The following is a 14,954-nucleotide window of genomic DNA, read 5'->3' as shown; positions in this document are numbered from 1 at the left end:
TTCAATCCACATTCAACTTAACTTTCCAACATCAAAGAAGCTTCAAATGAAATTTTGTTGAACATGAAAGTTGAAGATCTTTCTCTCCCATTTCCAAAAATTCCAAGATCATGAGCATCTAATGAGTGGTTGAGGAGATATGATCAAATGACTGCCAATTGTGCATGGAACTTCAAAATGCCATAACTTTTGATCCAAAGCTCCAATTTGAGTGCCTCTTTTTGTATATTTCTTCTCATGACCTATAATTTCCAAATCCAACATGGCATTGCATGAAATTTATTCACGTGACCATTTGTCCATGCATGAACATTTTGGAGTAAAAATCAAGAATTTAAATTTTATTGATCATGCATGCAAAATACCAATTCCATGTTGATTATTGGCTGATTTTAAGTGATTTCAAGGCCCAGCATGGTACTGTTCACGTATAGCATGTACATGCTAAGCTCACTTGCATTTTTTACATTACACCTCCTATTTCACTAATCATGCTTAGCTTTGGCTTAATTTTCGTTTCAGTATCATTAGCAGACCATATAAAAGCAAAACCCTAATTTCATTGGGACAGAACAACACTCAGATCTGAGAATTTCCAAATTTCTGCAAAATTGTCTCTCTTTGAAAATCCAAATTTCTTGATACAAACCTTCATTCTCTTTGCATATTCGTGACCCCTGTGTAATACTGAGCAAGAATCATCATCTGGACTGTTCATTTGAGCTAGATTTCCAGCCATACAAGCACATGAATGTGAAAATGGAGTTCTGAAATTGGGTTGGATTTGAGGGCTTTCAGTCGTTTCTTGGTGCATAAAGCTTCATAACAAGAGCTCAGGAGTTGATCTGGACACTTGCAAGGCCCTGGATCCACTGTTTCATTGTTCTGTTCTTCAAGAGGTTAAAATTCGACCATCACCTTTCTTTATTTTATGCATATGTTTAAGTAGATCTTTGCCTCCTGATAATTCTGATCTAAGTTTCATAAAAAATGGACGATTATTGAGTGAGATATATGTGTTTGAAGTTTTGGATGCATGATGGTTTTCTCTTCGATTTGCATGATATATGATGAATTAATGTAAATGAATGCTTGATTCGTATTCCTCATACCATGACCGTTCCAATGATGTACATATTTCACAATTCTGAAAAAAAAATTAAGGATGATTACTGTTCATCCACCGTCTCAAGGTAGGAGACGGTGGTTTCCTCCTTAGGCGCCGCCGTCTGTAATTTTGTGAGGCGCTAGGGTTTTATCCCATTCATCTGCCACGCGAGCGCTTACATATCAAAACGATTGGCCAGCGTTCTCTTGACTTCGCCACATGCGCCTTTGACTGATGACATGGATGCCAGCGGGATTAATGAAACTCAGCGTTTCATCCTGGCATCGCTTCGATTCCGTGCTTTTGCAGTTTTGATATTTTATTTCATTTCAGCGCATTTTTTGAATTGCACACCTACTTCGATTCCGCCTGGCAACATATTTCAAATTAATTCCTCCATTTATCCTTTCCCTCCATAATTCCATATGCATTGTTCATTTTAATTCATATATTTTTGTCAACTGATGACATTGATTCCATTCTTTTTGCTAAATGTTCATGTGTTTGTCTAGTATTTTTTGGTGGTAATTTCATGATTTTATCCTTTCTGGTTTTTTAATTGTGTTAGACTAATTGAACATGTATGCATTTGTGACATTGCTTCATTCTTTCTATTGTGAAATGCTCAATAATGATCCAATTGCCATGAAATTTTGTGTGTTGGTTCCTAACATGATGCTTGACATTTGAGGCTTGGTTGTGTATTTTTCTCATTTTCCATCCCTGTTTTAGGTACATGATTGTATGGTGTGACAATGTGTGTCATACAATTTGATGTCATACTTGTGCATTTTTATTTCTAGGTCAAATGAGCTCCTCTGTTTCCAATTTTTGGCATGATGATTGTGTGTGACATGTTGTATGCTCATGAAAATTTCCAGAATTGTTTGAGTCATTTCTGTTTTAATATGGAATTTTGATGCTTAATGTCCAAGTGCTTTGAAATTGTCTTTGCCATCTCTTGCTCACTACATGACCTTGCTTATTGATTTTGATTTGGTCCTTTTTAGGACATGTTCTCATTTGGTTAAAGTTGCTTTATGTTGAATATCAACTTCTGTTTTGACTTTTTGCTATGCCTTTGACCCTAGCCTTTGAGCTAGTGGTTTGTTCTCATCTTTTGAGTTTTGAATTTCAGGTTTCAAGCAATTAGCCACAATGGTTGATATGATCTCATCACTTGAGATGCAATTTATTTTGGTTGACTAACCTTGCTGTTTTGTAGGTCTTGTGGATGATGAATCAATTAGTTTGCTTGCATCTTATGCCTTGCATTGATATTGTCTGATGATTGGTTGTTTCACTATCGACTTTCTGTTTGGTTTGGCTGAATGTAAATATTGACTTGTTTGATCTTCTTACAGGTACTTTAGTAGCTTTAACTCATTATTTGAGTTGCTTTGCTTTGCTTGTGGTTGGCATACCACTTAGGTAAACTTCCCTAACTTCATGTAGTCTGGAAGACCTACCATTTGGTAGGCACCTGTCTGAAGCCCTCCTTAAGAGGCCATGTTTTTGTTTGTTTATATTTGTGCCATGTACTTCAAAGACCTCCTAAGTGAAGAGGCATTGGCAGATAAAAGGGATGTGCAATCCATCCCCTGCTATTCAGTTGAGTCTTTCATCTTGCTCACACTAAGTGTTGATGCATTTTGAATAAACACCCCAAAATCTTGTTGTGTTAGTCATTGTGGAATAGAGTTCCTCATTCTGGACTCCCACACATTCTTTGGTTCAAGCTCACCCAGGTCAGGGTTAAGAGCTATGAGGTCTAATCCTCATCTCCCATTTCATCTGCTCACCCTAACTCTCAATGTTAGTGGTTAAGAGCCTCTGTTTACACTGACACAATGGCTTGTTTGTCGAGGTTGATATGACCCCTTGACTAAAGCCCACCTTTGTGTGAAGCCCCTTTGTTTGTGTATAGTGTGTGCTTGTTTGTTCATCTGTGCATAATTGTTTGTGTGTGCCTTTGTGCATTGTCTTCATTACTTGTATATCATTTTCATGATCATTGTTCATACTTTGTGATATTTTGTTTTGTCCATTGAGGAGTCAATTGTAAGTCCAGCTATTGGCATTTGTTTCCTGTGATCTGTTAGGAGTTGGATTTAAGACCATTGATTGGCATTCCATTTCCTTGGAGTCGAGTGTAAGACCAGCTATTGGCATCTTGTTTCCTCTTGCTTATTTCTTTTTGATACCATGCTTTATCTGCTTTTGCCTTGTGCTGCCTATTCCAAAGGAACTTCCTTGGATCATTTCTATGATCTTGAGAAAGCAACTCCTATTTTGTGGCTTTGTCCCTTCACCCACCTTTTGCATGATTAACCTTGATCCATATCTTCATCCTTAACCCAAAACCAGAAAACTTTTGTGCAAACATTTTCACTTGTTTTCAAAACTAGAAACCTAGGCCTTCTGCCTTTGATTTTCAAACTTCATTTTCATAATACTTCTTCTGAATTGAACTTTAATGTCAACTTTGACCATCTTTGTTAATACTTCTAATTGGTTAATTCAACTCACTCAAATGCGCTTCTTTTGTGATTTCAATGATCACTTCTTAATCAAAATTTTCATGCATTAGCCATAGATCTGAGTTATCTTAGTGGTTGATGTGAATCTCACCTTTTGTCCTTAGTGATTGAATTGTAAGACTTCCCTGCTTATTATAGGGTTAACCCCTCACTAGCACGTTGAAGCTGTTCTCACATGGTGGACTTGTGGTTGCATAGGTCGAGTTTTCTCCCTTTGATAACGAAAGACCTTAAAGCTTTTGTTTAAAATCAATCCACTCATATTTTTTTGAAATCTTTTAGCCGAACTACGGCGTTTTGATCCTTATCTTTCATGAAAAGGTACGTAGGCAATGAGTTTCATCCATCCAAACACAAAAATAACTAACTTGTACATTCTTTTCTCATCTCTTCAATCATGTTTGCACAAAAATATTTCATAAACAAATAATAATACAACATTTGTGAAAAGAGGTTCCCTAGGAGTACCTAGGATGTTGTGGGTGCCTAACACCTTCCCACAACATAATTACCCCCTTACCCAAATCTCTGACCTTTTATTAGTTTTCTTTGCGTAAAACTTCTTAGGCTTTTGTTCGCTTTCTAGCCATTCCTTTAGATAAATAGAAGTGCGGGTGGCGACTCTATCTTTGTATGATTTACCTCGGATCTAATTAATATTTCCGATGGTGACGAATACACCGCTACAGTCCCCTTCGTATTTGAATTTAAACATTGAGGTCAATGTTTAGTTCAAGTGTGAGGGGGTTTTTCTCCTTTCATGTTTTATTTTCTTTCAATTTGTTTTGTTTTTGTTATGTTATCATTATATTAGTATGTTTGTTTGTTTGTTTGTTTGTTGTTCTTTTGGACCTACTGTGTGTACAGAGTGATGAGAAACGGTTGGACGAGTCCGGGATCAATGGTAGTGGATGAATGACACCCCTCAAACTTAGGCTGATAAGGCACCCCGGAAGTTGATGCAACCTTGAGAAAAGAAGTCGGACACAATTTGGGGACACCTGACCAAGAGAGCGGTATGGAAAGACCAAGTCAGAAAAGAACCACATAACACGAGGAGACTTCAGAGCTTGCAAGCTAACCAACATGGTGAGATCACAAAAAGCCAAACACGAAATATCAACATGAGAGTTCAGCCAGGTATGACTTTATCACTCTGATTTTGCGTATGTCCTGTTGACACGTCACAACATGACAACACACACTGAGGCAAGTTGTTTGTTAAGCCAGGGCCTTTCTAACCATCCCTATATGTATGTTTCCCTTCGTAAACCCCGTTGAGCCTTAGCCACTTTATTCATCGTAAACCCCATGTTAACTTTTAAGCATTATTCATCATAAACCCCCTATTAACTTTTAATCATTCATTTCCTTTTGTTTCATAACTCGGTATGATTGTGTGAATTGCAAGATGTGCAGTAAAACTAAGTTTGGGGGTGGAAATCTTGAAAGAGAAGGCAAGTGCATAATAAGAGATCATACAAAAAGAAAAATAGTATGTATTTTCTTTTAAAAAAAAGAGAAAAAAAAAAGAGAAAAGAAAAACAAAAGAGAAAAATGCACTTGCCGAGACTTAAGACTCTAACACATATAAAATGCTCAGAAAATTTGAGTAGAAAAAGAGTCAAAAGAGTGAAATTAACCCCCAGAGTATACGTGATGCACGAGAAAAAGAGAAAGAAAAATCACACAACATGACTACCGAGTTCAAAACCCTTTGTTATCCATTTTTTTGTTTATCCCACCGTACCCAAGCCCCGTTACAACCCAAAAAGACCTCTAAAAGTGTGTGGAATTTGCTGTGGTAGTGACATTAGAATGTATTCAAAGTTAAGAGTTGGTATTGCATACTGTTTTGTGAGTGTACACACCTAACCCTGAGAGATATTGTGAGTGTGTGAAAAGCTTGCAGGTGAAGAGGTTTCTGATGTGGAAATGTGGTAAACTGCCTGAATTGGAGAGACCTAAAACTCGATTGGAAAGGAAGAACACAAATGGTGAAAGACTAGGTTGCATTGTGGAAAATGAATTCGGGGGTGACCTTTGTTTGGACTCAATACATCACTTGAGGACAAGCAATGAGACAAGTTTGGGGTTGTGATCGGTCACCATTTCCAGTGAATTCCCACCGTTAATTCGACGTATTTTCATCACTTTGGTAAGATTTATGTTTGTTTTTAGTTGCTTCAGAGTCATTTATCATGTTTTGTTGGTTTGGTATCGCATTGCATTCGATTACAAGTTTATGTCAAAAAGATCTCGTTTATGCTTCGTTTGGTAGTGTCATTGTTACAGATCATTGCACAGGTTTAAAAGCAATAATGGTGAAGCTATGGATACTCAGAAAGGCAAAAATATGAAGAAACAGCAGGTCAACACGGGCACCCGTGTGCCATAACACTGCCCGTGTTGTTGATCAGGCAGAGCAAAATAAGAGGAGAAAAACAGAGAACAACACGGGCACCCGTGTGGTGACACACAACCGTGTTGTTTAAAACAGTGCATTAACACGAGCACCCGTGTGGAGGAACACGGCCCGTGTTGTAGCCACTGTAGCTTGTGTTGAAAATAATTAATTATGGAGAACAACACGGCCACCCGTGTGGTGACACACGGCCGTGTTGATTGGACGCAGCTTGGAAACCCTACTTTTTGCTTTGTGAACCGATTCTGCTCATTAAGGGTAGTTTGGACCTTTTGCTTGGAAGAGATTCATCTGAAGCTATAAGAAGGCTTGGAAAAGAAAGAAGAAGGCACTTTTTGACGGGCGAAAGAAAACATTGCATTGGAGAAGATAGCGAATACGAAGGATTTGAAGACGGCGAGATTCAAGGGCATCAACCATTGAAGATCAAAATCTCCTAATTCTTTGTAATGTTTAATCTTTACATTATGAGTTCTTTAAGTACTATGAGAGGCTAAACCCCCTGATGCTAGGGGGTGGTCCTGATGTTATCGCATGTTATGAATTTGAACAAATGATTTCTTGATTACTATGTTACTTATTTTAATTCAATTGTGTGATGTTATTATGCTTTTGTATCGGACAAATACAAATTGATCTATGACTTTCAATAACAGGATTGTGATTGTTAGGGTTTTCACACAATTGGGTTTATGAATGCATCATCTAGGACTAGTAACTTTCGTAAATCACCGTAAACCTTGATATTATGTATGATTAAAACCAATGATTAGTTGAATGAACATTTGAGTAAGAATTGGTAGTTTAATAGTTTCTTGCTTAAGGACTTAAGGAAGAACATTCTGAGGTTAGGTGATTGAATGTTTCATATGTATTAAGGAAATCTTGACTGAATTCATAACTGGTTAAATCAACCACTCACCCTAGCATCTTTTATTTTAATCAATTACTTTTACTATTTTTGTGTTTACTATTATAAATTCCAAAACAACTAAACCGTTATCCTTTTGTTCTGATAGAATCAAATTAAAGTAAGTATTTCCTACGCAATCCTTGAGATCGATACTTGGAAATAAAACTCCTTATTACTACATCGGTAAAAATAGTACACTTGCTATTTTTTCGATCAAGCATCAAGCAGCTATAAGGGAAGAAATTTTTTCTAGATAGTCGAATTGGTCACGAGACGACCTCCTTTGAGGATTTCAAATCTAGATTTCCCGCCTGACTATCTCTTTATATTGGTTTTGTATGGTCGGTCGACCATTTTTTGTAATGCCTTTCAGGCTATTTGAATGAATTAATGAATATTTTCGTTATGTTTGGATTTGAATCTCTTGTAGCATATGTTTATATTTCTTCAAATATTTCCCATTTACCCTTAAGACCCTTCGATCCATGCCTAGTTCCTGAATCTCATAAGCATTGTTAGTGAACGTCAGATTACTTGAAATGGTCCCTCCCATTTTGGAGACCATTTTCCTAAGGTTCGATCTCTTCGATCCATAAGCAGAATTACTTTCCAAACATAATCATCTATTGCAAAGGCTTTTATTTTAACCCTTTTGTTGTGCACTTTGGCCACGCGCGCTTTCTATCGTATCAATACTTCCATAGCGGCCAATATCTCTTCGTCTAAATTAGCCAATTCATCAAACATCGACTGTCAATATCGCTCCGACTGAATATGGTTTTGGCGTTGCACCATGACTGATTGCAGACAAATCTCTACTGGTAACACAACATTGTGCCCAAATGTTAGACAAAAAGGCATCGAATTTGTTGCCTCTTTTGGGGACGTTCAACGGACCCATAGGATTTGGTCCAAAGTCTTGTGCCAATTTTTCTGCTTTTTGGCAACATGTTTTCTAATTAGAGTAATTATCACCTTGCTGGTTGCTTCGACTTGGCCATTTGCTTGCGCATAATAAGGTGTGGAAGTAACCAACCTAAAACCTGTTTCGATCGCGAATTCTTGCATCTTTTGCCCCATAAAAACCGAACCTTGGTTTCTGGTAATGGTTTCTGGGATGCCAAATCTATGTATGATGTGCTTTTAAATGAATTCGATCACAGCCTCCTGATCCACTTCTACCAAAGGGATAGCTTCGATCCATTTTGTAAAGTAGTCTATTCCGACCAGAATAAACTTTTGTTGTTTCGATGAGGCCGGTCGAATCTCACCAATGACATCCAACGCCCATCCCCTAAAGGGCCACGACTTGATAACCGAATGCATCTCACTTGTTGGTACGTGTTTGATGCTCGCATGCATCTAGAATTCTTGGCATCCTTTGGTGAACTCGATATAATCCTTCAATATACCAGGCCAATAAACGCCTTGCCAGAACAACAACTATTTCATCTTATGGCCTGCTTGGTGTGCACCATAGGCTCCACTGTGTACTTCAGATACGACCAAGTATGCTTCCGTACTTCCCAAACACTTAAGCAATATTCGCTCTGGAGTTTTCTTCAGCAATTCATTTCCCATAAGTACATAACTCCATAGACTTCTAGGATTTTAATCCTAAGATCGATAGCAGCTTCAATACCAAAGATACAAGCCTCGTACTCGACCATATTGTTTGTACATTCAAAACACATCCGGGCGGTGAAGGGGAGGTGGAGATTAGTTAGAGAAGTGATTACTGCCCCAATGCCATTGTCGTGAGCATTAAAAGCTCCATCAAAAACCAACATCCATCAGGATCCAGGCTCAGGTCCTTCCTTGGGACCAGGGATGTTGCAATCCCTAATCAACATGATGTCCTAATCGGGGAATTCAAAACTCATAGACTGATAGTCCTCAAAGGGATGTTGTGCAAGATAATCAGACAATACACTCCCTTTGATGGCCTTTTGAGTGACATGTTAAATGTCGTACTCGGTTAAAGCCATTTTCCATCGGGCTACTCTATCGGTTAGAGCCGGCTTCTCAAAGATGTATTTGATAGGATCCATCTTAGAGATCAACAATTTCGTATGAGTGAGCATGTATTGTCTTAAACGTTTGGCAGCCCATGCTAGTGCACAACAAGTCTTTTCAAGCATCAAATACCTATTATCGTAATTGGTGAACTTCTTACTCAAGTAGTATATTGTGTGTTCTTTTCTACCAGTCCTGTCATGTTGGCCGAGGACACACCCCATAGATCCTTCGAGAATGGTGAGATACATGATCAATGGTCTACCAGGTACATGAGGCATCAACACAGGGGGTTCTTGCAAATACTCCTTTATTTTCTCAAATGCGCCTTGGTAATCGTCGTTCCAAATGATGGCTTGATCCTTTCGTATAAGTTTGAAGATTGGATCACAAGTGGTCGTGAGGTGAGATATGAACCTAGCAATGTAGTTCAATCTACCAAGGAATCATCAGACTTCCTTCTCGGTTTTGGGTGCATGCATAACTTGTACGACCTTCACTTCCTCGGGATCTACCTCAATGCCACGTTGGCTAACGATAAAACTTAGCAATTTGCCGGATCTTACCCCAAACATGCACTTGTTAGGATTAAGCCTCAATTTGAACTTCCTTAGCCTCTTAAACAACTTTTCTAGATCGATAAGGTGTTCCTCTTCGGTTTGAGATTTAACTATCATGTCATCAACGTAGACCTCAATCTTTTTATGAATCATATCATGAAAGAGAGTGACCATGGCTCGTTGGTATGTGGCGTCGACGTTCTTCAATCCAAAAGGAATCACCTTATAGCAAAAGGTGCCCCATGGTGTTATGAAATTGGTTTTCTCCATATCTTCTTGAGCCATGCAGATCTGGTTATAACCGGAGAAACCATCCATAAAAGAGAAAACAGAGAGCTGAGCGGTATTGTCCATTAGCACGTCAATGTGTGGTAGAGGAAAGTCATCTTTGGGACTTGCTCTATTCAGATCTTTATAATTTACGCACATTATTACATTGTTATCCTTCTTAGGTACAGGCAAAATATTGGCGATCCATTGAGGATAATTGGAGACTGCTAGGAAACTGGTGTTGAGTTGTTTTTGTACCTCATCCTTGATCTTCATAGCCATATCGGGATGGGTCCTTCGTAGCTTTTGCTTTACCGGAGGGCATTCCCCTTTAAGAGGTAGATGGTGGACCACGATGTCAGTGTCGAGGCCAGGTATGTCTTGGTATGACCATGCAAACACATCTTTATACTCCTTCAAGAGCTTGATCAATTTTGCTTTCACCTTGTCTTGTAGGGCGGAGTCGATTCAAACTTCTTTCGCTTCCTCATTTGTCCCAAGGTTAATCACTTTCACTGATTCTTTGTGAGGCTGAATGACCTTTTCCTCTTGCTTGAGAAGTCTTGCCAACTCTTTAGGGAGTTCAGCCTCTTCCTCACAATCTTCATCGACTTAATTAATCGGGTTGTCAAAGTCATATGAGACCGTAGCAGAATTGTCATTGGTGGTTGCCGAGGGCGATCCACACGATTTGAGGTTCATGCTTTTATTGATATGAAAGAAAAGATGATTTGAAAGAAATTATTATTTTTTTAAGGAAAAAATTGAAAATTGCCATTTTAAAAAAAAGGTGAAATAAATAAATGAAAGATAAAGATCTCAAAATTGACTATGAACATGGACCTTTTCCATTAATGATTAATAAGGAAATTTGATGAGGCCCTACAAATGATTCCCCCATGCCTTGGGATTGACATGGGTTCTTTTGATAGAAAGAAAGGAAAACAACATTGGAAATTACATTTTAATCAGGGTCACTTTAGGTATTTCAATCTCAGTCCACTTGGTGGCACCCTTTCCATCGGTCTTTGTGAAGATCAATCCAGCATCTTCTTCTTCGTCTTCTTCCATGACATAAATACGATTGTCATCAAGGTAACCAGCACTTGAGAAGTTTTCAAATAGTGGGAGCACTAATCCCTTTGTAGCTATCGGCGTGGGCTTCTTCAAATTCTGGGAGTTGTATCCCAAACTGGTACGGTCCTTGTTGGCAGGCAGTTCAAGCATTCTTCCCCATCCTTGGGGGTGTCCATCTTTTATGATTGTTAGGGCGTCCTTGAGAGAGGCCATTAGAGATTTGGTATCTTTTGATTCATCCCTTGTTGGGCGAACCATTTCAACATTGATAAGTTTAAATGATTGGGACGGGATTTCCCTCATCTCCCCTTCTCCTTCAACGTAATGGAAAGATACGAGGTGACTTACCACAATTTCTTCCTCACCCTCGATAACAACCAATTTATCATCAGCCAAGAATTTCAATCTTTGGTGGAGCGTTGAAGTGACTACACCAGCTGAGTGGATCAAAGGCCTTCCAAGCAGACAATTGTAGGCTGGATAGATGTCCATTACGAAGAAAGTGATAAGGAAAGTATGAGGACCAATCTTCATAGGAAAATTCACCTCACTGATTACATTCCTCCCAGTCCCATCAAATACTCTTACTATAAGCTCACTCGATTTCATTACGAGTCGTTCAATAGTTAGCTTAGCAAGGGAGCTCCTAAGAATCACATTGAGGGAAGACCCAGTGTCTAACAAAACTCTTGATAGGACTGTGTCCATACACTCAATAGAAATGTGGAGAGCCTTATTATGATTCCTCCCCTCAGTGAGAAGTTATTCATCACTGAAACCCAAGCTTAAGCTAATAGTGATATTGTTAACTACCCCTTCAAACTGAAAACAGAGATCTCTTGTGGCACGTGAGTTGTCCTATTTTTTTTACCAAAGCATCCCTATGGGCCTTCGAGCACATTAATAAAGACAACATTGAGATCTTCGAGGGTGTTTGGTTAAGCTGATCGACTACTCAATAATCGCTCTTTTTGATAATGGTAAGAACTCTTATACTTCATTGGAAGGTGTGGGGTCTTGCCTCTGCTGAGCATTGTCATACCCCAAAATTCACCCTACCCCCATACAACTTTCATATGATCCATGTCCATATTACTCCTACATACATTCATCGCTCGATCACCATAATTGCATTAACATCCATAACCAAATGTGTGTTGCACGGGCTCAAGGCATGGTGTTCATACCTGAGAAAACACCAACAAAACAAGGAAAAATCAATTTTTGGACTGTGTAATTGATTACCCTAATCATGGTAATCGATTACCTGGCAAAAAATCAAGTTCCCAGGCCATTTTGGCTGGTGTAATCGATTACCCCAATCATGGTAATCAATTACACCTGCGTAGACAACAACAATAACTATGTTTTTTACACATAGTGACTTTTGTTTCACCCCCTTACCCACTTGCCTTCCCTATAAATAGGGGTACTATTTACCCTCATTTTCCATGCTTTCGAGCCCCCAAAAGTTCTGCCCAAACATCATTCGCTCTCCTTTCTAAACCTAGGTCAAAATAAAAAAATATTTCTCTCCCAAAAGTCACCCCCACCAACTCTTTTTTCCACTTCACATTTTTTTCCAAATACTTCCCACTCTCTAACACTCACAACTCAGCCCCTTTATTAAGCTTCCACCATAAATACTTTCATCCCAAACCCCTTGCTTCATATTCAAGCTCAACACCATTTCAACCTAACTTTTTTTTCATATTTTTGGGTAATGATTTTAGCTTAAGCTTTGTTAACTTTTTGGTTTTGTTTTGTGTTGAAAAATGGTTGTTTGTTCTTGGTTGATCTTTTGAGAGGGTTTCGATTCAAGCTTGTAAAAAATGATTAACTTTGATTTACACATTTTTTTAAAGATTTCTTGCTCTTACTACCTTTTTATTCACCTTTTTTAGTCTTGCTTTATGTTTGTTATCATTTTATTTTATTGTGGACTTGTTGTTACATTTGTTTGGTTGATGAGGTCTATTAGATCATGACCATGGTTGTTTAGAGTTGATTAATTCTTCAATGTTTCAAACCTATTAATGATTGATCAATAGATCATTCATGATACTTTGAGGCATTGATAGATTGCCTCTATTTCAACCATATTTGAGTCATTTGATGCATAGATGAAACAATATTCTTTAAATTAACTTGCTAATCCATTTGCTTATTGTTATTCTACTAACCACTGACTACTAACTCCTAACATTTATATTATTGCACTTTATTTCCTTGCAATTTATTTTATTGCTCATTTTATTAGTACTTTATGTTTTTGCTTATTAACTACTAACTCCTAACATTTATATTATTGCACTTTATTTCCTTACAATTTATTTTCTTGCTCATTTTATTTTCAAGTACTTTATATTTATGTTTATTGTTATCTAACCATATCATTTACATTATGCTAACTTATTGGCTCTTTTACTACCTTGTTAAATAAAAAGAAGTAAAAAAACAAAAGAAAGAAAACAAATCATATTTATTTGAGTGACATATTGATAGATGAACTTAAGATTGTATAACTTTCTTTGTTACAAATCTATTGTTAGTTGATTTTTCAATCATCTTCAATACTTTGCATCAATGATAAGTTATCCCTTAATATACCATATTTTGAGTTTTGACCTATGATAAATAGTCCTAAAAAATGTTAATTTTGTACATATTACTAACCATTAATTATACTTCACTAACTTTGTTTATCATTAACCTTTGTTATTGTGATTTTGGTACTATTGACTTATTATTTGTTTTATATCATTTATATCCACTAACCATTATTATTGTGATATTGTTATTCTTTATCTTGTAATTTACTTTTATGTCATTACCTTGTAATTTACATTCAAGTACTCATCATCATCATCATCATTGTACAAATTCACCATGCATGTTTATTTACTTGTTATTTATTTGATTATCATCAAACATTAAAAACAACAAAAAGATGATAAAATGATAAAACCAAAAATATTCACTTCACTCTTAATCAACTTGTACTTAGAGGATTTCATCTTAGGACCTTTGCTTTGAGGCCTTTTCATTACTCTTTGTGATACTTTGTAAATGTTGGATTTTCATATGTAACTTACATTCATGTTGTAAGAATGGCATCATGGCACCACCTTAGGGGGACATGTTTGTAAGACCATTATTCTTTATTTAGCTTATGTCACTTTTGCACACAAAAGACTTTCTCTTGAGCTACCTTACAATGAGACCTTTTTAGTTTCTTGTTGGTTACTTTGCATTCATGTTGCATAAGCCAAATTTCATAATCAAATAAACCAAACCCTTGATTCAACGTCAAGTGGCATTTTCATAATCAAATTCAGAAATATAATAAAATTATGATTATTATTGTACGCCAAGGGCCTTAAGTGGTGGAGAATGAGTAAGAATAGAGCATTCCTACCCTTACTCTGATTATTTTGGACGCAAGACGCTTGGCTTATTTGTCTAGAATAATCACCTCGACCCATAGACTTTAGTACAATATAATCACAAACGTTCTTTCATAAAACCCTTATTCAAGGTAAAAAAAATACAACTCATCAAACTCATTTTTTGTGTCTTAGGGCATCATCCCCAAAACCCTTTTCTCAAAGGTAAAATCAACCAACACACAAGCATTTCTACTCCGAACTACGGAGCTCTGATTCCTCATCCCCGAATGAGTGATACGTAGGCACAAGAGCCCCAATCCTTGGCGAGCACTATAATAATAAAACACCCCCTCTTTCACACATATTCTTTTGAAAATAACACAATGATAGATAAATCCCCATGTATGTAAAACAACCCAAATGGTTCCCATGGAGTACCATGGACGTGAGGGGTGTTAATATCTTCCCATTGCATAACCGACTTCCGAACCTAAATCTCGGTTGCGAGACCGATTCCTTATTCTCTTTTAGTGCTTCTCGTGCGCATCTTTTTTCCGAGGGTTTTATCGACTATTTCCCCTCTCCTCTCTGATAGAGGTAAACTAAATAAAATTCGGTGGCGACTCTTCTGATTTTGCCTCTCTTTGGCATCTCTT

The sequence above is a fragment of the Lathyrus oleraceus genome, chromosome 5 (assembly GCF_024323335.1).
Source record: "Lathyrus oleraceus cultivar Zhongwan6 chromosome 5, CAAS_Psat_ZW6_1.0, whole genome shotgun sequence".
Classification (NCBI taxonomy): domain Eukaryota; kingdom Viridiplantae; phylum Streptophyta; class Magnoliopsida; order Fabales; family Fabaceae; genus Lathyrus; species Lathyrus oleraceus.
Note: the sequence above shows the minus strand (reverse complement) of the source record.